This window comes from Acromyrmex echinatior, chromosome 3, assembly GCF_024713525.1.
Source record: "Acromyrmex echinatior isolate Ae372 chromosome 3, ASM2471352v2, whole genome shotgun sequence".
NCBI classification, from domain to species: Eukaryota; Metazoa; Arthropoda; class Insecta; order Hymenoptera; family Formicidae; genus Acromyrmex; species Acromyrmex echinatior.
This window is the reverse complement of record NC_141854.1, coordinates 14,227,895-14,252,369: the sequence shown is the minus strand read 5'-3', so window position 1 is coordinate 14,252,369 and position 24,475 is coordinate 14,227,895. Positions and strand designations below refer to the sequence as shown.

At 28.4% G+C, this 24,475-nt stretch overlaps 1 pseudogene; it reads left to right on the top strand.

The window, feature by feature from the left end:
• The window catches only part of LOC147910266 (uncharacterized), a 48,101-nt pseudogene extending 23,626 nt beyond the window's left edge, over positions 1-24,475 (top strand).

Genomic DNA, 24,475 nt, shown 5'->3' with positions numbered 1-24,475 from the left:
TGACTTTTTTATCATTAAAGCAAATTAGTATCATTAATTATGCACGAATAATAATCATGTTTTCTAAAAAGTGCTTTCTATACGTTCTTTGGTGAACTGAAAAACAAATATTTCGCTTATTTAATGGCAAAAATATCATAGTTATATGTTTTACATTTTTCACATGATTTACATTTATCACATAATTTATTTTTCATCACGCTTATAATAAGAATTGTCCATTAAAATGAGTATTTAACTTTTTCAATTTTTTTATTACTCGTATAAAGAATAATCATAAACGTTATTCGCATACTTGAAGAATGAAAACTCATCTATCTCGTTGTTCACTGTTTTGCACGATATGGGCGACAGTAGCATTAAGTCAATGAAAAATAAAATTTATTTCGTAATGTCAGTGTTACCGGAACGAGCTTCTCAAATAGAAGAAGAAAGGAAGAATATCTCAGTGAAACTAGTATGATTGTGAAAAATGGAAAGAAAGAAGAATTCGCAATTTCTGCTGGAAGCATAGCGTGATGATACGACGAGCGTCTTTCACGGTTCGTCGCATTTCAACAAACTCACCGCGAAGGTAAAACGAAATAGAAGAGGAAAGGGAGAATATTTCCCTTAACGTCTCTATACCTCGGTCCGCCTCTCGTTGCCACTGTCTATTCTTTCTATTTCGTCCGGGAAATAATAGCGTGCCGCTGGAATTGCGTGGAAAAAGTGCTCATTTGCGGATCTCACTGCTCTCGACTTCGTCCGCGTTATCGTCTGGCTTTTATATGAATATCGTTAAACTTTTCGTCTCGAGATGGCAAGATAAGCCTAATGAAAAAATGCTTTAATAACGAGCAATATCCAAAGACACATCCGATCATTTTCAATTTAATATTTTTTATCACTTTGTTACGTAATTTATTATTCATTAAATTTTAGTTCAAAAATTTTATTTTAAATAAAAATAATTAATCTTTTTTTTGCAAAATATATTATCTTTTTTTTTTAAATAATGATCGATTAATTGTCCCATCATTAATTCTCACTAACGTATACAACTATTATACATATATATTATGTAGGTTAGCTCTCTTTCTGTGACTAATTTTTAAAAATTATCCTTATTTATTTCTATTTCTATATTTTGATATTCAATTTGTACTGTGTCTATTAACAATAATTTATGAAAAAAATTACGGATATTTAAATATATAAAAAAATATATATATAAAAATATATATATGTTGATATATAAAAAAATGTACAAATTTATAAAAATATATCTATAAAAATATATATATAAAATATTTAATAAAGATTATTAAATACAATGTATGTGAAAAATATTAATTATTTTTTATATTGATTAATTTAACATAAGAAAATAACAGATTGAAAGATTAGATTCATATTTCTTTAGAGTTACTCGCTGGAAACATTTTAAAAAGGTTTTTAGGAAATGAACTGGAATCTTTCATAATTCCATTTGACATTAGGATTTCTTTCAATAGATCAATAATTCCGTATAAAGCTCAATCGCTTTTGTCTTCTTCCTAAGTATCGTGATTCGTGAATGTAACCATTACAGTGATTAAATCCGGTTAACTGACCACGACGTTCCGATTGTCGCCATCCGATACTCTTAGAGAACTCGAACGATTGCAAAGAAATTACTTTCTACATTCTCTCGAAAACTGTTGAAATAGAGAATGTAAGCTTTTAAGTGATTATACAACTTTCTTATTTCTAATACATATTTTTCTAATTTAATTTTCCTGCTGGTCTAAAGAATACAAAAAACGATTTTAACTTAATGCAAAAATAAAAAATTAAATATTAACTAAAGTATTGTAAATAAAAATAAGAAATTTTTTTTAGTATTTTATGATACACTTCGATATTGATTCATTTTTAATATGTATTCATGAAATCAATTGATTTAACATTTTATATAGTACTGGAATTTACTTGCAACTTTCAACTGTTTTTTTAGCTTGGTTTTCGCTTCTTACCAATCCGTATCTAGACTAAATGCCGCGATTGGCAAATAAATTAATAAATCTTAACAATTCTAATTGCAAACTATCGAAAATTTCACGCGCGCGCGCATTGCCAGTGGAAAATATAATTAAAATAAAATAAAATAATTTTTAATTTTAACTTTTCAAACTTTTTTTTAACTTTGTGCTATATAAATATATATTATATTTTTATATTTTTATATTTTTATATTATATTTTTATATTTTTTTTATGTAAAAGTGATCAAATTATAAAGGATGTACTGTCGTTATAGTCCGGGCAATCGTGTTAATATTAAATTTTAGGATTATCTATAGACACAGGAAACGATGTGTATCGTTACTCTAATAAGCACATTGGTTCGAGATCGATGTTGACCAAGAGTATACAAATAAATATTGATATCGAAATTGATGTCCTTTCATGGAAGCAGATAAAGTTAATTAACAATCTTTTTTTCAAACTTGATATACATTAAATTAATTAATTAAATAAAAGATATTACATTCTTATTAGATTCTTAATCTTTCTGAATAAATCATCTTTTTGATAAGAATTATCATTTGAGTTATCGGTAGTTTTTCTGTTTATTAATTACAAATAAATTGCTTTGAATTTACCTGATTCAATTAAATTTGTAAAGATCCTATTTTTGATCTTGGCAACCCTGAAGTGACTCATTACTGGTTTTAGAATGTAAATTTAATTTGAATATTAATTTAAGTTGTCATTAAAGATTACTTCTCTATTTGAAGAATCTCTTGAAAAGTATGACAAAATGATTTGTATTAAAATATATTATTTACACCATGAATTATTTACACCTCGATACATTTCAATTATCTCGGTACTCTCATTGATTTCCTTTAATTTTGACATTTTATTGCAATTTTTAAATTTTGTTTTTTTCTAGTTTTAAATTAGATTGCCTAAAAAAAATCGTATATGTAAGTGATAAAAAAATAAATATCTTTTACAATGTGCAAATAATTGAAAATGTAAGAAAATTATACAAGTGCATAAAAACAATTAGTTTTTCTAAGAAAAATACATATACGCATTTTTTATTTATACTAGACTTTTTGATAAACATTTTACTCGAAATTTAAGTAGTGCTGAATATTTTTCCTAATTTGTTAAAAACAGATAAATGCTTTTAATGTATTTTAATTTTAATATCAAATCAAAACAAATTCAAAGTATATGTATACTATTGCTATCACTATAATATGCGGTATACCATGAACGTCGGATCCAATCTCTATCTTCGAAAATTTTAAAAATAACGGCTTATAACACATTTCGCTTAGGCATATATTGCCAAACGTAGCTACAAAAAAATTGTTTTATTCATGTGCCAGTCAAAACAACGTGATGTAACAGCAAGTTAACGATTCGATCGTGAAATATTTTGTAACATGCTTCGACACGACATGTAGATTGCACGCACTGTCGTACGCATTCAAAGAAGAGCACTGTGCCCGACAGTTGAGCAAATAGCAACATGTGTGTCATATCGTTTTATTGAGGCAGCATTGATCGAGAGGACAGTATGCACATTTTCACAAATTTTGATTAGGCAAATAGTACGCGCGAATAATATTTACTATTTAAAGATTATGCGTTTCACGGTGATTTCCTCTGTGTCCAGATCCATTCTTGGAATATTTACTATTTGATAAAACAGAAAACAAAGATTTTATTGTACTATTACCCAAAAATGTGAACAATGAAAAGCTTTAAGAGAGAGAATCTCTCTCTCTCAATATTATAAAAGAAAAAAGTAAAACTATAATAAAGAAGACTATAAAAAAAACTATAAAAAAAATTATCAGATCGTAAAATATTAAAACTCTAAAATTATAAAGTATAAAATTAAAAAAAAAATATTATAAAAGGATATACAGGGTGGGCCATCTATTGGTACGTTTTTAAAAATGCGATCAAATGAGCATACATTGATATTTTTTATTAATTTTTTTTTTGTTGTGAAGCTAAAAGTATCCGCGTCAAGAATGAAAAACGATTTCGTTCATGTGGCTCCCTCTACTGGCCTTACAGTATGCCATTCGGTCACCCCAATTATTAATGACATTTTGGACTACCTCGGCGCCAATTTCACTCAAAACAGTCGTAATATTGTTTTTCAAAGCTGGAATTGTCTCACACTTTGGGCCACAGCCTCAATATTCTCGGATGTGCGCACTGTCCGAGCTCTGGGACCACTTCTGTCATCCACTAACATCCCTTTCTCACGAACTTTCCTCACCAATTTGCGTATAGCTCCTTCGGTGGGTGCTCTATCACGACCCATATTTCTTTTCAAAATTCGTACAGTTTCGGCGACACAGCACTGACTTTGAAAATAAGTTTTTAAAATTTCAAAACGCTCTTCAAGAGAAAACATGTTGTTTCGTGCCGCGGACGGTATGACTAATAAACTGTCAAAATTTCGGGTCTGTAGCTCGTTCGGTGTTGCCATACGACGAAATTCAAAAACGTACCAATAGATGGCCCACCCTGTATTTAAAACATATAAAGTATAAAAATAGAAGAATTTTGTATCTCTATAGTTTATAGATCTAACAATAAAAGAAGCAGTTTTATAAAATGTCTCATGCAGTTCTATAAATATGTGATACATGTTTGCTCATTTTTTATTATTTATGTCATGTATTTGTCAAATCATGCTTTAATATTACATAATGTATCAAATATTATATTTATTTTTTACCGTATCTTTTATTTTTAAATAAAATTAACACATTATATTTTCTTTGATAGTAGATATAATTCTTTTTAAAGATATACTTAATTTTGTGGTCTTAAATTTTATCTCAAATTTTCTAGCTTTTTGGTATTTTAAAATTAAATAAATAATATTAACTTTAATGATATGTGTCATTCCTATAAAATATTTTATATCAAGTACTGGCGTCAAGTTAAATCCTATTTTTTTAAAACATGTTCAAATTAAATAATTGTTTTTCGTAAAGAATCATTTGGGCCGGTTTCACCAACACCAATTGCTTAATTGGAACTGACTAATTGTGTTATATTAATTTATAGTAGAATTTATAAATATTATAAACTTATCTTTTTAAAAAAAGGATAAAAAAAGCGCTAAGACGTGCTTCTCGTAAAGAATCATAATAAATTTAGATTTTTTAAATAAAAATTCTTATCTGCTATTGGCAGTTTATTATTATTAAGTGCATTAACTATAAGTGCAGGATCTATTATGAACCTTTCTTGAAGAATAATACAGCAGGATCTTATCTTTTTGTGATCTAAAACATAAGAAGTATACGATCTAATTTGGGAAATTTGAGACATGATTTAATTTGTAAGTGCATCGAGTATATCTACGATCGCAATTTATGAACCCTACGTGCTGGCTAAATCGACAGGGTTATCTACTCACTTGAAATTATTCGAGCTATTGAATAGGAAAAAAGAGAATAAGAGTACTTTTGCCTATAATATTTTATTCAAAGATAAACATAATTTGTTTACATGTACTGCAAATATTGAGTCTGCTTAATAATAATAATAATAATAATAATGATAATAATAGTAATAATAATAAATAATTATATATGTACATATAGAATTAATATAGAAGAATTTAAATTAACAAAAATCTGTAAATATATTTTTATTCGAAATAAAAATACGCAATTCTGAATTTAGTAGTAATAGCATATAAATATTCCTCCTTCATAACCAGAACAGGATTCATGCCACCACTGATTATAAATGCCCCACAAAATCCAGTCACCTTAAAAATTTTCACCGCTTCTAGTTTTCCTGATAAGCCCGCATTTCGAATTATTAAGCGAGACAAGAATACATTGTAACCTAAGTATGAGCCAATTTATAAAATTATTCTATACCTTTTTTACATATTTAATTTATTAAGAAAAAGATTTTACGTATTTTAAGTATTTGATATTTTCTTGTGTTACACGCAGAGCAATACGTATTTTTACAGTCGAAAAGTAAGTAATGAAATCGTAAGTAATGAAATTTCTCAATCTTTCGATATTTTGTACTACAATTGTATCTAAGACAGAGCAATGTCTTTGAATCCCGAATGAAATAGCTACGAGAGATACGTGACACTCAATACAATTTGTATCGGATCGCTCCGTTTTCTCTCGGAGAACATGGGCGAATGGTCAGGTACAAAATTCACAACACGATCTCCTTTATAGCGTCGATCCTGAGGGAGACGTTCTTATTAAAAAAGCATAATTCCCTCGCGTTGTTTTTCAAGTTTCATTCGCAAACAGAGGGCAAAAGCATTCTACGCGCAAAAATGACTACCGACTTCAAACGCGGGCAATGTAGCAAACAAATAAATATTTTTACCACTTTCTGCTTCATTTTACAAGCAAAGATTATAGTAAGGAAACACTACAATAGAATTTTAAGTTTATTAAATAAAAACAAAACTATTGTTGTAAAATAAGCAATAAACTTTAAAAGAATGTGTAAGGGAACAATATATTTAAAAAATTAAATAAAGTCAATGATTATTAATTATTAATTAAAGAAGCTTTATTTAAAAGAGACACATCAATTATGGTATATTTCTTTAAGTTATCTCTAGTTTAACTATTTTATAAGATAACATAACGTTGCACAGCTTCTTTAACACATACTCTTTAAAACTTTTAGAGTGAATTATCACTTTGAAGAATATAACCTCACTCTTAAAAATTGAAAACTAAACCATTTTTATCAAAAAAATATTCTTTTTATTCTTTAGAATGAGATTTCACTTCAAAGTATATAGAGACTATGGATTACATAAAAAACATATGTGTGTCATGGAGAAATATATAACAGTCACAACTATTTATATTATGATCTTTCTACCATCGCTAATACTGAACAGATTGAATTCATTTCTATTTTATATCGTGCAGCTCGTCTCCCATCTTTCAGTTAAACTGCATCTCTCTACTGAATACTAAGAAAGTAATCCTCATAAAATTTTAGTAACCCTATAAATGTAAATGTTACCTCACAAATTCGTATGCTCGCATCTCGTCGGCTCGTTTTCGAGAATCTGGATATCAAAGAAGTTATAAAGTACCTTTTTACTAGAAGATGCTGTTCTTTCTTTTAACAATTATTTAATCATTAGATTAGAATCAAAACATTTCTAAACTATTTCAAGTTAGAACTTATTTTATTAAATTATCGCACACATCGTTTTTTTTCTATCAAATCATATCTTCTATATTTTATTATTCTCATATCATTATTTTTCTCATATCATTCAAGCTTGATGCAATTTTAAAGCAATATTTCTCAAAATAATTTGATATGTTATTAATATCTTTTATTTTAAAAATTCAGTGTTTTCATAAAAAAATAATAAAATTATTTTATAGTGGTTAATTAGTAAGTTCCTTTTATTTTAATTAAAACGAGTATAGATTTCAAAATACAAATATTATATGGCACAGCCTATAGAACAATGTGTCCTGGCTACATATTTGTTTTATAAGACACAGTATATAGTTTTCCTACATTGGATCAAATAAATATTCTTTGCGTTTCTTTAATTCAATAAGTTTTTCTCGAGGAAATTTCTTCTTTAGTTTTAAGTATATTTTGTGAATTACGTATGTAGGATACGTCTCCATAAATGTTGATTTCGTAATTACATTTAGTGAAGAAGAATATAAAACATTAAAAAATCTATTTTAAAAGTAAAATCTTTATATTTCTTTATTGAAATTAGCATCAAAAGGATGTAAAACATGTAAAAGAATCCAAATTATTTATTTACACAAAACTTTATGCGGTTTGCAACATGAGTCATTGAGGACACAACTTCATTGAGGGCACGACTTCTATTCTTATAACGAAATAAACTGGATATTGGCATCTTTCTCTTAAAAAAACTTGATAATGTTGAGATTATGTATACACAATCTCAACATTATCAAGTTTTTTTTAGAAGGCGATACCAAACTCTGTCATCTATTAATTTTCTAAAATTTGATGAAGGGTTAAAAGCATTAATATTATTAGCTCTGTTTTAATGTAATTGGGTTTAATAGTACAGAGAAGAGAGAAAGATGTAGTTTCTATTTTACTATTTTATAGTAACAATATTATATCTTTTTAAAACTATCATCTTAAAATCTATACCAAAATTAATATAAAGTAAAAGGATTTTGTTCAATTTTATTATCTAAAGACTAGATGTACTTGCTCAAGGTTATATAAAAGAATGAAAAATTTCTCGGAAATATTCTCGATACGGTCTGTGGTAAAAATGGAAAATAGCTAAATGAAATTCAGCGGATGGGCTTACCGTCGAATCGTATAAGATTGATTCAAGCCGGCGGATTTTTGCAGGGAGGATCAGAAATCGGCTTAAACCCTAATACCCAGCTCGTTTCGATGAAGAGTGCAAAGTGTGGTACGTGCCTTGCGAGAGAGGTAACCTAAGCATCCTGAAGGGATTTCAGGATCACGACAGCTAATACATTTTCGGATTTTTGTGACTGGAGAATGGAGAAAGACCTGCAGAGAACAGCAACAAAGCTCAATATAACTCCACTAAAAGATTTTGACTATAAGAAAAATAAAGTGATACATGCATCATTGCGTTTAAAATAAAATCTCATTAAAACTTTCTACTATTAAATAAGGAACACAAACAATATATTTTTTATTGAAGAAAAGATTTGAGTAACGACATAAATTTCATTATATAAGAAAATAGAAATAAAAAGAAACATTGTTAAGAAAAGAGGATTGCTCTTCCGGGATCCGTTTGAATCCCACTTCTGATAGACACAATTCCAGAATTACCAATAGTATTATAAAAAAGTCAATTAAAACTTTTAAAAAATTTGTTAAAATAATGAAAAAATTTTAGCTATTATAAAAAATATGTTTCTAAACAAAATTACATATTTTCTTTAAAATTATTGACAATTTAGTGTTTTTTTAATTCACAAAAGATCTGTTGGATTGGTTACAAACAATCAATTCAAAGGTACTAAACTTCACGGAGAATGGTCGTCGACCAATTCTCCGTGAAGTTTAGTACCTTTGAATCATGTTCCATTTCCCACAAGGTTCTATGAACCGATAGAAGATTTTGAAACGTGACCTGATTCCATCACAGTTTCAGGATGCAATCATCGCTTGATCGTGGACGGGCGGAGGGAAGGATTACAAGAGAAATGGATAGTGATACGAAGATGAGAAGGAGTTTTAGTTGGGATTGAGGGTGTAAGAATCACGAACGATTGAATCGGTCTTGTAAAAAATGCTGATGAGCATTATATTTTCGCGCGATATCATTTGCTTGTTTCTTCGTGTTCAAGTAAAAAGAAACAAAGTTTACAAGTAACTTCTTATAATTGCATTCTTTAAATAATAAATAGCGGTTAGTTTTTCAAATGGAAAGGCAGTTATTAAAATTATCGTGTATTTTATGATGGTTAAAGTCGGTGGAGGATGTAGTAAATATTTATCATCAATTTATGAAAACGCAGCATCAGAAAATACATGAAATTATGGTGCTATCGTGACAAGAATTATTTATATAATGACCAACACTTGTGTTGGCGTGCATATACCGAAAAATATGAATCCTCCGGGCAAGTAACTCACCACTACTATATCTATCCTATAAACTACCACCTTCGTTGACAACATGCCTCTTTTTGTAGGAAAGGCTAGGCGAAGTGCAGTAAATAAATAAATAGACGTTTAATACTCAAGGGATTTTTCAGGAAGCTATTCAATAATTGAAATTAAAAGTAACTATTGTTGATGTCGCAATAACAACTTTGTTCAAATTGATTGGTATAATTTCTTTATCAGTTATATTAATTTACTTTATACATAAAACATTAAAGATTATAGATATACACTTTGCAATACAAGATAATTATCAACTCAATTTGTTTTAATCTATAACATAAAAAATATGCTATTCTCAAAAAATCAAATTTAAAAATTCATTACTAAATTACAATTAATAATTAATATTCTGTTGTAATTAAATTTTAATAAAAAATATTTTTAATAAAAAATATTAATTGCATTTTGCCTATAATAATTAAATTATTGTAATTTACAAATCTTACTCTCGAAAATAATATTAAAAAATTTATTTAACCAAAATATAGGTGTCACTAAATAGATTTAGACAATATAAAAACAAGAAATTATTTTGTATGATTATTTTGTACTAATGAATAAAGTTTTTATATCAATAAACAAAGGAGAAACTATTAAATCTCATATGAAATTTTTCTTTCAGTGGAGAAATAAATTATTTGAGATTGCATTATATATACGTATATATATATATATATATATATATATATATATATATATATATATGATTGATTATATTAAAATTGTATTTTAAAAAATTGTGATGGTAAAAAGAATTCAAAACTCATATTGTGTCTCAATATCATGCGAGATTTTTATGTACGCTACATAATTTTGATAATAACTACCTACTTTAATGTAATCGGTGTCCTGTGATATCACGCTTACCATGACCACCTTATCTGCCTGTCGTGACAGTGTATCAAATTTGCATGCACTGCGGGTACCATTGTGTAACGCGCTGTAGCGTCCATTATCTTTAGCGAGTTGTAGCATGTGCTGTTCTGCTTTAATATACTTCCAAATGCACTACATCGACCAATATATAGGAAGATACATATCTAACATCTGCGTGCTGCGTGCAACTACTCGTACAATCATGTAATTTTCAAGCTTGGAAGATTCCGTAATTAATAAAATAAAAAAAACACAAATTAAATGTAAACTTCCTCTATCTTATTTTTCTAAATTAATATTGTTTAATTTGTAAATTTTTTTAGACAAAAAGGGTTATATTAAAAAATAAGTTATATTAAAAAATAAGGTTAAATTATATTAAAAAATAAATAATTTGCAGATGAGTAATTACATGATATTCTTAATTTATAAAAACTTTATACTAAAGTTATTATACATTAACATAGATACATCTATGTGCACAATAATAAATTTTAATCCAAATAAATCAATTCTCTTAATTTATTCTACTTAAGATTACTTCGCTAAAATTGTTACATTTGATAGAAAAAGAGAAATATAAAATGTTAGAGAAACAACAGCAAATTTTTATAAGAAAAAGATTTAAATTGAAATAAAAGAATCCTAATCGAATAGAAGAGGGAATAGAGAGAGAGAGAGAGAGAGAGAGAGAGAGAGAGAGAGAGAGAGCGTGCATGCGCGTGCGTACTAGCTTTATTTATATGTTTTAATTCATCACCGAAACAATCATTACAAAAGCGACCACCTGTGACCTACAGCATTCTTCCCATTTCACTCTTTCAAGTATTTATAGTGAAAAGCTTCACACTATATACAATCAAATCGAAGTTGAAGATCAACGTCCTTAACAATAAAAAATTATTTAAAAAATCGTTATTATTGCTTATCAATGGTTCTTGATGTTCATGTACAACCTATGACAAAACTTGCTCAATAATTTTTGAAAATGACTCTTTACATGGAATAACATGTGAATAATTTTAAAATTATATAAAAAATTCTATAATATTAATCTTAGTATTGTATAACATAAAAGTTGTTTAATGCTACACTTAGACTTTTAAATCTAAATCTAAATAAAAATATAAATTAGATGTTGGTATATCAATGTTAAAGTAATTTTTGATGTTTTCGATAAGCAACAAAGACATTATTACAAAGACAACAAATAAAGAATTCTTATTTTGAATGTTATAAATTAAGAAATCTAAAATCATTAAGGAGACTGCAATTAAATAAATATATATTGATTGATGTATAATTCAATAATAAACGAGCTTCTTTCCTTATTGATTATAAAAATATCAATATCATAAATGTTTTTTCAAGAATGTTATATACATCAGTATAAATGTAGTCAAGTTGTTTTAATCAAATACTCTGCAATATACAAATAAAATGACGAAATCGTGCTTGTCTAATAGCATAAATTAATATTTGTTCTCTCCTGTTATTCCCGTTGATGTTAGCAGTATAAATTTAGCTAATAATTAATACTATCGGAGGAACAGCAGAGATGATTAATTTGATAGATCTTACGACTTAACATTTCGAGTTCGCAAACTTGCGAGCATGAAATTACAGAACAAACTTTCTTGCGCGTTAAATTGCCTCAGGTTTCTCATAGCTTTTGCCTACATGGTAGAAATACGGTCTGTGTATGTTTCAGAAGAAAATTATTATTATTATATCGATAGTATTTTAAAATCAATAATATATTATATCAATAATACCTTATTTAAATTTAATACTCCAATTATACACTGAAAAAAAATGCTCTTGATTCAATTAAATTCTACATTACGGGCTGTCACATAAAATATACATGATTAATTCATGTATATTTTTATTGACATAAAGGCCTTGATTATTGAAATAATAATTTGCCTCTATGTCAATAAAAATATACATGAATTAATTACTTATGTTAGTAGTAGTGTTAGTAGTAGTTAGTATGTAGTGACAGCCCGTAATATAGACTTTAATTGAATCAACAACATTTTTTTCTCAGTGTACTAATGATTATGTATAACTTAATGATTATATATATAATATATATGTATTCTAAAATTACATAAAGTTTTTAAATAAATAATATATTTTCTAAATGTCAAATATTGCTAATATATATCTATGTTTTTTATTTAGCAATGTTCTAGATCTTATTCTTAAGTTTCAGTTTTTATTTTCTTATATAATTCCCTAATAATTATTAATATTTATTCTTTCACTTTTCTTAACATTAACAAAACATAATTAAAATCTTTTTGTTTGTTTTAAAATTTTTAATAATAAAAATTAATCCTTAATCTATACGTCTTATTAAGATGTATTTAAATTGTGAATATGTTTAAAACAGTATACATTAAAATTTATTTTATGAAAAAAAATTTAAATGCAATGGTATAAGTTAAATTTAAATTACAATAATTTATTATGTAAAGTAGAAATCCATCTCAAGGGCATAATTCATTGCACTATGGATAATTACTTAAACGTTAACTATACGGAAAATGATCCATGTCGATGAGTCATCGATAGGGGAAGACTTCCAAGATAGGGGAAGATTACTCTTAAGGATCCAGGTAACGAACGAGAGCGAGATCAAGGAGATTGTAATGGAAAGCGGGATAATGGATTAAAGTGCACGTGATGTATTAATGTTGCAACAACTTGTGCGCGCACGGCATGCAGTTACGGTTTAATCGGTGCACGTTCCCGAAAACTATCAGAGAATCGAGTTTAAAGCTTTTAAAGACTTATTTTAAAATATTTAAGATACACACGTGTAGAATTATTGCAAATTTAACGAATTCACTTCGCGCAAGATTCTTCTCTCTGACATGAAGAGTTTCCGGTTGAATCGTTGCAAAAATCCAAAATCTTACTGAGGAGATTTAGGTGGGAAAATATCGAAATATCAGTTCGCAAATAATATCGTTTCAAAAATGAATGATTTAGTTATTAATAATTAACTAGTTATATTTATCATACAATCAACATATATAATCTAATTTACGTCACATAATTATCATACATTAAAACATATGTCAATTGACATGCTTAATTTATATTAAAAATGTGTTATTAATAGACACCCTCTTTAAATATAATTCTAATTACAATATTTAAACAATGAAAAAAATTATATAATTAAATTCTCTTTTTTTATAATATTATCAATATAAACTATGATTTAAATCCATTAAAATAATTAATTTTTATTAATTTTAATTATAATTTAATAATTCTTTACAGCATTTTAAGATGCTATAGTAGTATTATAAATGCTATAAAGAACTAAATTTATTAAATTTTAATTATCAATATAAAATAATCAATTTAATTTTTTTGAGATTACTATTTTAGTTCATGATTGCCCTGCAAATGAAATTGCCTATAATAGTAATCTGTGGACACAATAATTATTTCAAACATCAATATCAATTAAGAGAAATAATCCTATTTTCGGTCAAAGGAAATCTTAGTTCTTAAATATTTCGATATGAATTTATATACATATTCAATTCTGCAAAACCACGGATCAAAATCTGTTTCAATCCTGAAATGCAATTATAAACAGAACTAGAAATGATAAAAAAAATCTTAATTTAAACAATTTTTTTTTTCCATTCTCGATGTAAATTCTACCTTACAGACATGTACTAATATTTTCTTTCTAACATGTTTCTTATCATTCTTTTCTTATCTATACTTTAAATCTAGAAAAGGATTATCAAATCTGTCAAAGAAATATATATGGAAATGTGTTACAAAAATTATATGTGATTAGTTGATAAAACAGACGATTTTAGGATCCTCTTAAGCCTTAATTTTCTTGATCAAAATTGTAAGCGAACAGTCGCCTCAGGGTTTGTAGAAAGAAAGGGAGAGACGGAGAAAGAAATCATTGTTAGATCTTGTAGACCGCACAAGAAAATGTAATTTCACCTATTAAGTACCAACGAGATTGTTTGGCCTCAATCTTTTAACCACCCGTGGATTTTCCGCCGTAAACACAGTAAACGATTTAGCAACGGGCTTTTTCACGCTTGGTTGTGATTTCAACTGGCGGCTTCCATAGTGTTTTCTTACTGTCCCTTCGTGTCGTGATTTTCTATTTCTACCATATAAAGCTCAAGGATTACGCGTGGCTGAGCAAAAATATTTGACGATACATTTTGATTTAAGTCATATGATAATATCCTTATCTTATCTAATATCCTTATTTAAGAATCTATTATTTTATTATTTTATTATTTTATTATTCTTCATTATTTATTAGATAATGTCTCTCTCGATGATATATTATTTTGTTTTTATATTAATTTAAATAGAAATTGTTGTTATAAAAATGTTAGCTAAATATCTAGATTTAGAATTTTTTAGATACGCTATTTATCACAAAAAATCTGATAATTTATATTAAACTAACATACATATCAAATTCTCCTTGAAAAAAATTAAATCAAAATTTATTCAGAAAACTATTCGAACTTTTTACGAAATTTTAACTTAAATTCACGTTCGCTATAACAAACATGCCAAACACACTCTACTGACGATAACATGAAGAAAATACAAACTCTTTCTGTATTGTTTACATTCGTACAAATATTTCGCGTGCACCAAATGAATATATAAGTAATAAATAAAGATTTTCGTCCGTCTTGCACTCTCTCCCATCTTTCTCCTTCAGCTTGTGTGTTCTGTATTTGAAAATAGTCACGTTCAAGTTTATGCTGATGCTGTTAGTCGTATTACTATATCTTACAGTGAATCAACTGAACGCATTCGTATACAGGAATGTTTACTACAACATTTTAACATTTCTCATATTTTTTCCCATATTCTACGACTTCCTGTTCATACATTTTTATTGTGACGTGTGTAATATACGATATCGGTTATATACAATGTATATACGTGCATTCATCGCGCAGAAATTCTTATAGGATTGCTGAAGATGACTTGAATACAGCCGAAACATTCAGTTTGGTATTTTATGTAATAAATCAGTAGATACGATCGAAATATATGTATTTATGATATTCGCACCAATTATCACGTATTAATGCTCTTAATTGCCTAGTTTTTATTCTATTTTTTATTTGTGTTAAAAAATATATTTTATGGATTTAGCAATTAACAGATAAAATTAATTTGAAGATTTAATCACATTCTAACCATCAATCTTGAAAATATCTTTATGACATTATAAATTTAAATTAAAATTAGTTAAAGATATCATCTTAGTATATCATTTTAATATCCTATAATAGCAGCATAAAGTTAAAAAAAAACAGTCCGAAGAATATGATCAGCAAAGTAGATTTATATTGCGTAAGTGCATTTACACTACCATTAGTGTAGCGTATTGTAATATATACAAGGTAATGATAATCAGAAATGCGTACTTACATAGTTACGTGGTGGCTAGTAAAGGTCATATACTCGTAAAATGTGGCGATCGCATGACCGCCATAAAGACTTCCCGTCGTTGGTCTATACCGATAGAAGCTCCGAGGGACGATAGCGGGGATTGAGAAGTGTACCCCATGGACCGGTAGCGGTGTGCAATAGACCCAACCACCCACCTTTTACATTTCGCAGCCACACCGCGTACGTAAAGGGATTGATATTTATGATACTGCTACATTGATTCGTGTTAAGCCGCCGGTACTTGACCTTCTGCTGCGAAGTATTCATCACTCGCGACCACGAATGAATTTCCTACGCCAATCGTGCAGGATAACATGTAATAGCTCTGCTATGAATCTCTAAAAATTTTATAGAAGTTATACAATATATATATATATCACTAAATAAAAGAAATACCTCAAAAAGTTTAGCGTTCTAATTATTGGATCGACCTTGCTTTAAGTAGTCAGTTATATATTATTGAACCTTTCTTCTTACCTCTATTGTGATACAAGATAATTTAGACTATTTAGAGTTATTATATATATTTTTAATTAATTTTTGTTTTTTTTCTTTCACTTTTTATATTTAAATACGTATGCAATATTAAAATACATGCTTGAAACGCGAAATAAAAATCATAATACCTTTTCACAACTAATCAAAATATTTCTATTGGTTATAAAAGACCTTCACAAACCTTTACAAAAATCATCGTAGCGAGCAGTATTACTGCAGCGTCTGTCGGGCGGAATCGTGATGTCTTGATATAATTGGACATAAGAGAATGTCGGAAGCGGGAGATGTAACTTCGTGGTAATTAACTCCCTGAGAAATCCACCATCGTAATGGAGATAATTCGACTCAGCCCTCTACTCTAATTAATAGTAATATTTGAAAACGAATATGATGTACAACCTCGATTAAAACCGAATTGTACTATGGTATTACATATTTACATCGAGCGTCCTATTAAATCATAGTAAAATTTAGATCATAATTATAATCGTCATAATTACAATCACTCTACTAAGTATGCTTTTAATACGTTTTGATATTTTGTAAAAAATGTTGTAATATACGCACTAAAAAAAATTTCTAATTGAAAATAAATGAACAAAGATTCTAATTATTCCAATTAGAATTCAATCAGAAAATTTTTATTTGTCAATTTTCAACCAGAATTCTAATTAATACGAGACTCTTTTCCCAGTGTGAAATGTAAACCACTACTAAAAATAAATTGTAATTTGTTTTAAGAAAAAAATTCTTTTTTTATTAATAATAAATTTAAATGTCTGTAATTTATAAAATCAGTGACTATAATAAATTGTAAAAATTTTTTTATTTTATTTTTAATATATAAAACTTTCAGTTTGTAACTCTGAATATGTTTATTTATCCAAAGTTTAGAAACAAGGATCTTTGATTTGCAGAAAAAAGAATCTTTGAATTTTCTTTTGTTAGTTGCGTCAATCTATTATGCTTTATAAATAAACTTTAGTCGTTCTAATATAGCTTACAGCCAGTCAAGGCTTGAGTGCTAAATCGTGTTTAACGTCGGCAATCGCATGTAGCTCAGTTGATGAATAATAACTACACAAATACTTACTTAAGCAAGGATAATATTCAGCATAATAAGCCTTCAGAAAACGTTTTAAAAATCTAATGCGGTGACAACTGAGAAATCGAGCACATATAACTTACTAAGAAATATTTGTTAGTCAATTTTAAAAAATATAAGACATATGCGACTCACTATTTAAATATAAAAAAATTTTAGTCTTAATCAAAGTATTTATAACAAACTTTTTCTACAACACATTAAGATAAAATAAAACAAAAAAAGTTATATTTTTATTTTACATTTAGTTTCAAATTTTTTTCAATTTTCACTTTCTTAGATGTTACGTCTTTAAATCTTAAGATACGTAATCAAAAAATAAAATAAAAAATAACGCTCATTTAATATTTATTAATATTAAATTTAAAGAATTATGTATTGTCAATATTAAATTAGTTGTAATTAGTTATATAAATTTAATTGTATTATGTAACAATTAATAGCAGCACATGGCGTATAAGTGAAAATAATCTATATGTAATCTTATACAGAGGTTGACTTTCAGAACCGTCAGAGAGATTTTGTTCAATCGTAACAGCTCAGCTCTCCTGAATTTTTCATCACGTCCCTGAAGTGCCGCGAATTAATTTTTAAGAACAATTCTATACATTGTAGAAGTACATTATAATCGAGAGCAGAACAATAGTTTTCAAAACCGTCTGTAATTCTCATATTTCGAAAACTACAATAACTTCTTACTATGATCTTGTAATATCCTTACTCTTTTCTTCAGATACATAGAAATTCAATAATCTAAAAAATGGTAAAAAAATTCAAAATCTTTAATGCAAAATAGACATTTGTTTCAATTATTTGCTTCTCTGTCTTTCCTTCCCAAACCATTTCTTTATTTGGATTCTGTCTCTCACTTTTTCTCTTTCTTTTGTACTCGCGTTTCCTTAACTTAATTAGTCTAAGACAATATACACCACTATTATACAGAAGATATATTTAGGATAGAAAATCTAATACGCATATGTATCTTGCATTTCTTCACGCGATGTTTCCTCTAGAACTCTAGAAGACTTTATACCCTCATTCTCTCTCCTTCCATTCGTTCTGACTTCTCTCTATATCCTCTCTTCTCCCGTGTACGCGTTCTCACTGTTTCCTATCCCCAGGTTCTCTTGAAAGCTCATGAATTTCCAACACACCCTGCCCGCTTCGCGTCGCGTTAACTCGAGTACCACGTTTGTCTACGCAAACACTCGCATATTTACGCGAAGGGATACACATAATTAGATACGTACCCAGGTCGGTCGGCCTGGGTTCGCAGGAGTTAACTTGTACGTGCTGGCATAGCTCGTGCATCCCTGTGTGTTCTACGCTTACTTTACATTCGAGGCGACCAAACGTCCAAGAAAGAGTTGATTTTATCTTTGCAAATTATAAAATGCTGCGAAAATTTAGAAATAAATGTGAAACGAATTATATAATTTTTACAAAATCACTCGGTCTATTATCTATTTTATTCTGCATCACAGTTCGAGGAAGTAAACGATTTTTTTATTATAACTTAAATACAATATACATTTTACATTTTACTATTATATAACAACATCAATGCCTTTGTATATTTTCTAGAGTTTTTCAGGTGTACAACTTTATCAATTTATTATTATTTTTTTATACTTTCATCTTTTCTTCATAAATTATTTTATTGAACATGTATTTCGCATTTTTTTATTTTTTTATTTTTTATTAATTATTGAATATTAGCTAAAAAATTTGAGTGCAATCCCATATACGTACATAGTTAAAATATTATAAAAATTTTTTTTAATACTCTTGTTGATGCTAGCAATATGGATATCCATAATCTGCGGTACTACCACATGTCACAGTTTTCAATTCATCCGCGGTTCACCAGTGATTTATTTATTTGTGGCACCTATCTGTGATATTTCACAGCTGCAGTTGTAAATTACGAGTGTGGTCAGAGATTTAAATGAAAATTGACGATGACAAATCGTTTGGTTTCATTAAAACAGAATAGCTTCGAATATCACTACCTTGTGTGATTATTTCCTTTTCTTTTATTGATTTCCTTTCTATTATATAAATTAAATTGTTCTCATATAACAAAACTAATTTATATATCTACAATAAGTAATTCACGAAACACAGTAAACCATCTCGTAATTCTTATTTTTTAATTTTGAATCGAAAATATATAGGTAATCAAATATTAATTAATATAATTCATAAACGTAATTTATATATGTTTGCAATATAAGTTTCACATAAATATAGACAAAAATCAATGAAATAAATTGTTTACTAATAATTCTGTTGCTTTTTTAGTCTATTCACACATTTACGAATTTATAGATAAATCGAAAATTTAAACATGAAAACAGAATTGCACCTCAATATTGCTATAATCAATGTAGCAGTTGCGTTTATATATGGTATGCCATAAAGTTTCTACTAGTATCCGGCGTTTAATGATGAATTCTGGCCAGCATTTTCACTGGTAGAACCACTCGCAGTGGTTCGAGACGAGTGGTAGCATTGCTGAAATAAGGACATAAATTCGCACCCACCTCGCGGTATATATCGTCGCATACTTTATGCTCGCTCCGACTACTATATCTTTGCGTGTAGCATGAGAGAAGCGTCGTAAGGATCGTGAGGAAACGCAGCGAGCATTTCAATTGGTTACTTTGATGCGTTCGGCCACGCTCTTGCAGACGAGAAATGCGTCTCGTCTATTCCGCCCGCTAGAATTTGCAATTCCCACGTGTATAACATCGAAACTGAGGTGCGTGTTCATATTTCTGCTTCTGTTAGGCGTCTTCCTTTGAATTCAACATGGAAAAAAAAAGCCAAAGCCGCGCATTCGTGCCGAGGGAGAATAACGCCACCGATAATGCAGCCGCGATGGATTCTCGGAGGAAACAGTTTACGAAGTCGTAGTATGAAAAGTATACTCGAAGAAGGCTTATCTTGAAGCTGGATAAGGATAGCAAATAAGAAAAGTAAAGCAAATAAACTTGTCATGCGAATTTGACTTTCTTCAATGATGTGCTCACGTAAAAAAAAAATCCAAAGAATTATCCAAAATTTATGTAAATACTATACATGTAATACATATTACTATTTTTATATATAAAAATTTTTTATAGGAAAAGATAATTTCTATTTTTTTACAATAAAAAACCTGAAATGACTATAGCATTCTTATATATTTTGACACTCTAAAATCGAATCTGATATTTAAAATGTTCTATATAATTTCTATATAATTTTTTATCGACGAAAAATAGCTCAATTTTTCGATATTTTTAATCTACCAGCTTGCATATTATTTTTATAAGTTTGTATATTACGTTGAATTTACTTTCTGTCTTTTATTTCAGCTTGCATATTAGAAACTAGGCCATAAATATTTCCAAAATGTATTGAAAAATCAAACTATTTTCAATAAAAAAAATTGTAGAATAGAGCAATTTGGACATCGAATTTGATTTCAGAAGGTCAGAATACATAAGAATACCATAATCAGATATTCAGATTAAACATTAAATTTTTTGTGCCTGTGTAATTTATTATTATTCATGCAGTATATAAAGCAATAATAAAAGTTATAAAAATTATAAAATGTTCTATTTATGAAAAATATTTCTCAAGGTTTCAAATAAAGCTTCAAAAATTAAGCATTAAAATTCCATGACTATTAAAAAGCTAATCACACATTTGCAACTATTTATTTATTATCTCACGCGCAACGGATAAGAAAAGCCTTCAGGAAATTTTACTTACTAATAGCGCGTATCACGCGTAGTAAACGCCGAGAACTAGAAGAAGTAGAGCTTCCTCGCGATTTTCCTTTCACTGGCAATGATCGCAGTTCGCTTTATCAGGGTACAACACGGGAGGGGATTTTTCCTTGAATCGAGAATTTCCCTTTGCACAGTGTCGTGAATCGGGCTTAGTGTATTACAAAAGCTTGGATAACGCGCGTTTCCTGGAAGCTTCCTCTTTCTACACTTCTTCTGTTTTTCCGCCGTGTATCCTGTCACTCTTTTCAAACTCGTTTCACAAGGTGGGTCGAGACCCGATAATGACAAAGGGAGGGTATCGCTTATTTGTCTGCTCAACTTGGCGTAACGAAATTATTACACCACTGCCGGCAGGCCCTCTCGCTAATGTAATTGTGTCATTTACTTACCAAGCAATGTGTTTAGTTGGCGAGTCTATATAAAAGATGAGCATTCAATCGTGGCCAGTCTATATCGGTTACTCGGATGTGACAAATCATAGGTGAGCTATCGATCACCAATACAATTTTAAACACAAATCGATGCAATCGAAATTTTAATTTTTAATTCGAAACATTTGTAAAAGCCTGAAAAAGAAAACGTGGGAAAGAAAAAAACGTAAGACAGTGGAACGAATAAAGTGAAAAGAAGGATGATTAAGAGGATATCAGAGTATGCCAGACCAAAGATTTGGTGCCCGCAAGAGGATTATCACTTGCCTGGAGATGGTATTTCTATATCTACCACTTCTGCCTTTCCGAACTCGACCAACGAAGAGAGTGAGATTACGATTTATTACAAGACCGGGATGAAGTGTGAAGATGGAGGAATTTTTGTTCTGCAGCCTTCAATAGTGATTGCTACTGACACAACATGTCACAGGTATATTAATAAATTAGATAAATTGGACAAATTAAGTATTCCCAAGACTAAACTTGAAATTATATATTATTTTAAACTATTTTCAATGCTAATAAATTCTAACGATAAATCTATAGATATGTCAACGATCTATCAAAACATTATACATATATGATATATTTGAGAGTGTGACAATAAGTTGTACATTACGACATATTATATTAAGTAAATATTTAGTGTTGTTGCTCTTCACTGTTATTACTTTAATATGGAAAACAGAAATTAAAGCGAAATATTAATATAGAGATTTCAAAAATTTTCCAATTAAACGAATAAAGAAGTAATTTAAAATATATTGAGCATACAGAATAAATTATTCAAATAACTTTCCCGGGTATATGTTTATTAGATATAAAATTCATTATATATCATTTTAATTAAATTAATTAAATTAAAAGGTTTTAATATAACTGTATAAAATTTTATCCTTTTAAGTAAAATCATATAGCCATTTTTTAGTCACCAAATATCTAAATAATGAGACTTAATATATAAATTGCTACAACTAATTATTTTATCAAATTTTTCAAATGCTAACTTAATACTTTTTTAAATTAATATATTTTTTTCATACTTGATTAGAGAGATTATCAATAAAATTTTCTCACTTATCGCAAATGATCGCTACGATTTCCGGTAGATTAACAGAAGCGTATTCGGATTAACTATTAAACTGTGTCGTTTTATAGTAGTTTACCGATTATGGATTTAGTCGGCAGGAAATTAATGATTAATACTAAGCTGTCACTCTATTTGACTAATAAATTAACTAATCACGCGATAAACATTATAGTATACAATTTATAATACGCAGTATTACAAATGTATATATATCTGTAAACTGAATTACTATGCAATTTACAAAGAAATATTAATTTTTCTATAATGATTTTTGTAACAGAAAAGTATGACTTTGTTGTATTTATTATATAACTTCCAAATTATATTAAATTCTTGATGTATTCCAATGAATGAAGAATTTACAAATTATATTACATGTACATTAAAATGTACTATCAATCAAAATATATTATACTACGTATTTATTATTTATTTAAAAAGAATGTAAAAGATTATTAGGTCAAATGAAATAAAAGTTTGTTCAAGAAAATTAAAATTATAAATGTCTGATTGCAAACAAAAAAAAACATATCGAAAAAGAAATTAATTTATAAATTTTAAAATAGTTTTATGTTTATTAAACTTATATAATTTTTATTTTTGCTCATTAAAGATTTTAAAATTATAAAAAAATAAAAGAAGAGAAGCACAGCCAATTTAAGTAAAAGGAAAACTCGGGACATAACCTTGTGATTATATGTAACAAGTTTATTTTTGTTTGAAAATATAAGGTAGCACATTATTTGTAATTTTAAATGTATTATGTACGCTTCACCATTCAAGTTTCAAATTTACAAGTCTAAATTACACCTTGTTCATTATTTAAGCAAAAGAGTGTAATTATGCTCACTATCTCAACGTTTACGAGTTGTTAGATAACATTGATATTTAAAATTATAGTATTAAAAATAATAATTTTCTCCTGCCACAAATAAATAATACATATCTAAAACTTAAGAGTTAAAAATTCTTAAATTTTATTCGTGGTATTTCCATTAAATAGAGCAACTGAAATAGACGTAGTAAACAAAGAAATTAAAACAATTGAAATAAAACAGAAACTCGACCGACTCGTGCAAAATGAAAACATGTTGCACGATTCGCCTCTAATGAAACGGCATGCCCGAAAAGGAATAAAAACGTGTCGGTACCCGGGTCTCGTTCTGGACGTTGTTCACGTGCATCTTCGCAGAGAATTCCTCGCTCGGTATTCCTCAACGCATGCACGCGCGTGCCATTTGTTCGGATCAGTGTCTGCGCAGAGATGCAGCACGGATGCAGAGTCAAGAGGCGACTGCAGTTACGAGCCGCGACTGCGACGGCGGCGCTCAATATATTCTTTCAGCACGTGTGGTCCAGACGAAAGATATAACGCCTAAGTCCCCTCAGAAAATATATATCCTTGATCGTCTCGGCATTTTTGATCACCGCATCGAACGCATTTCGACCGAGTGATTTTATAGAAACTTCGCCAACAATGCACGTCCGAGAACGTTTTCCGCAATCCACTTGCACAC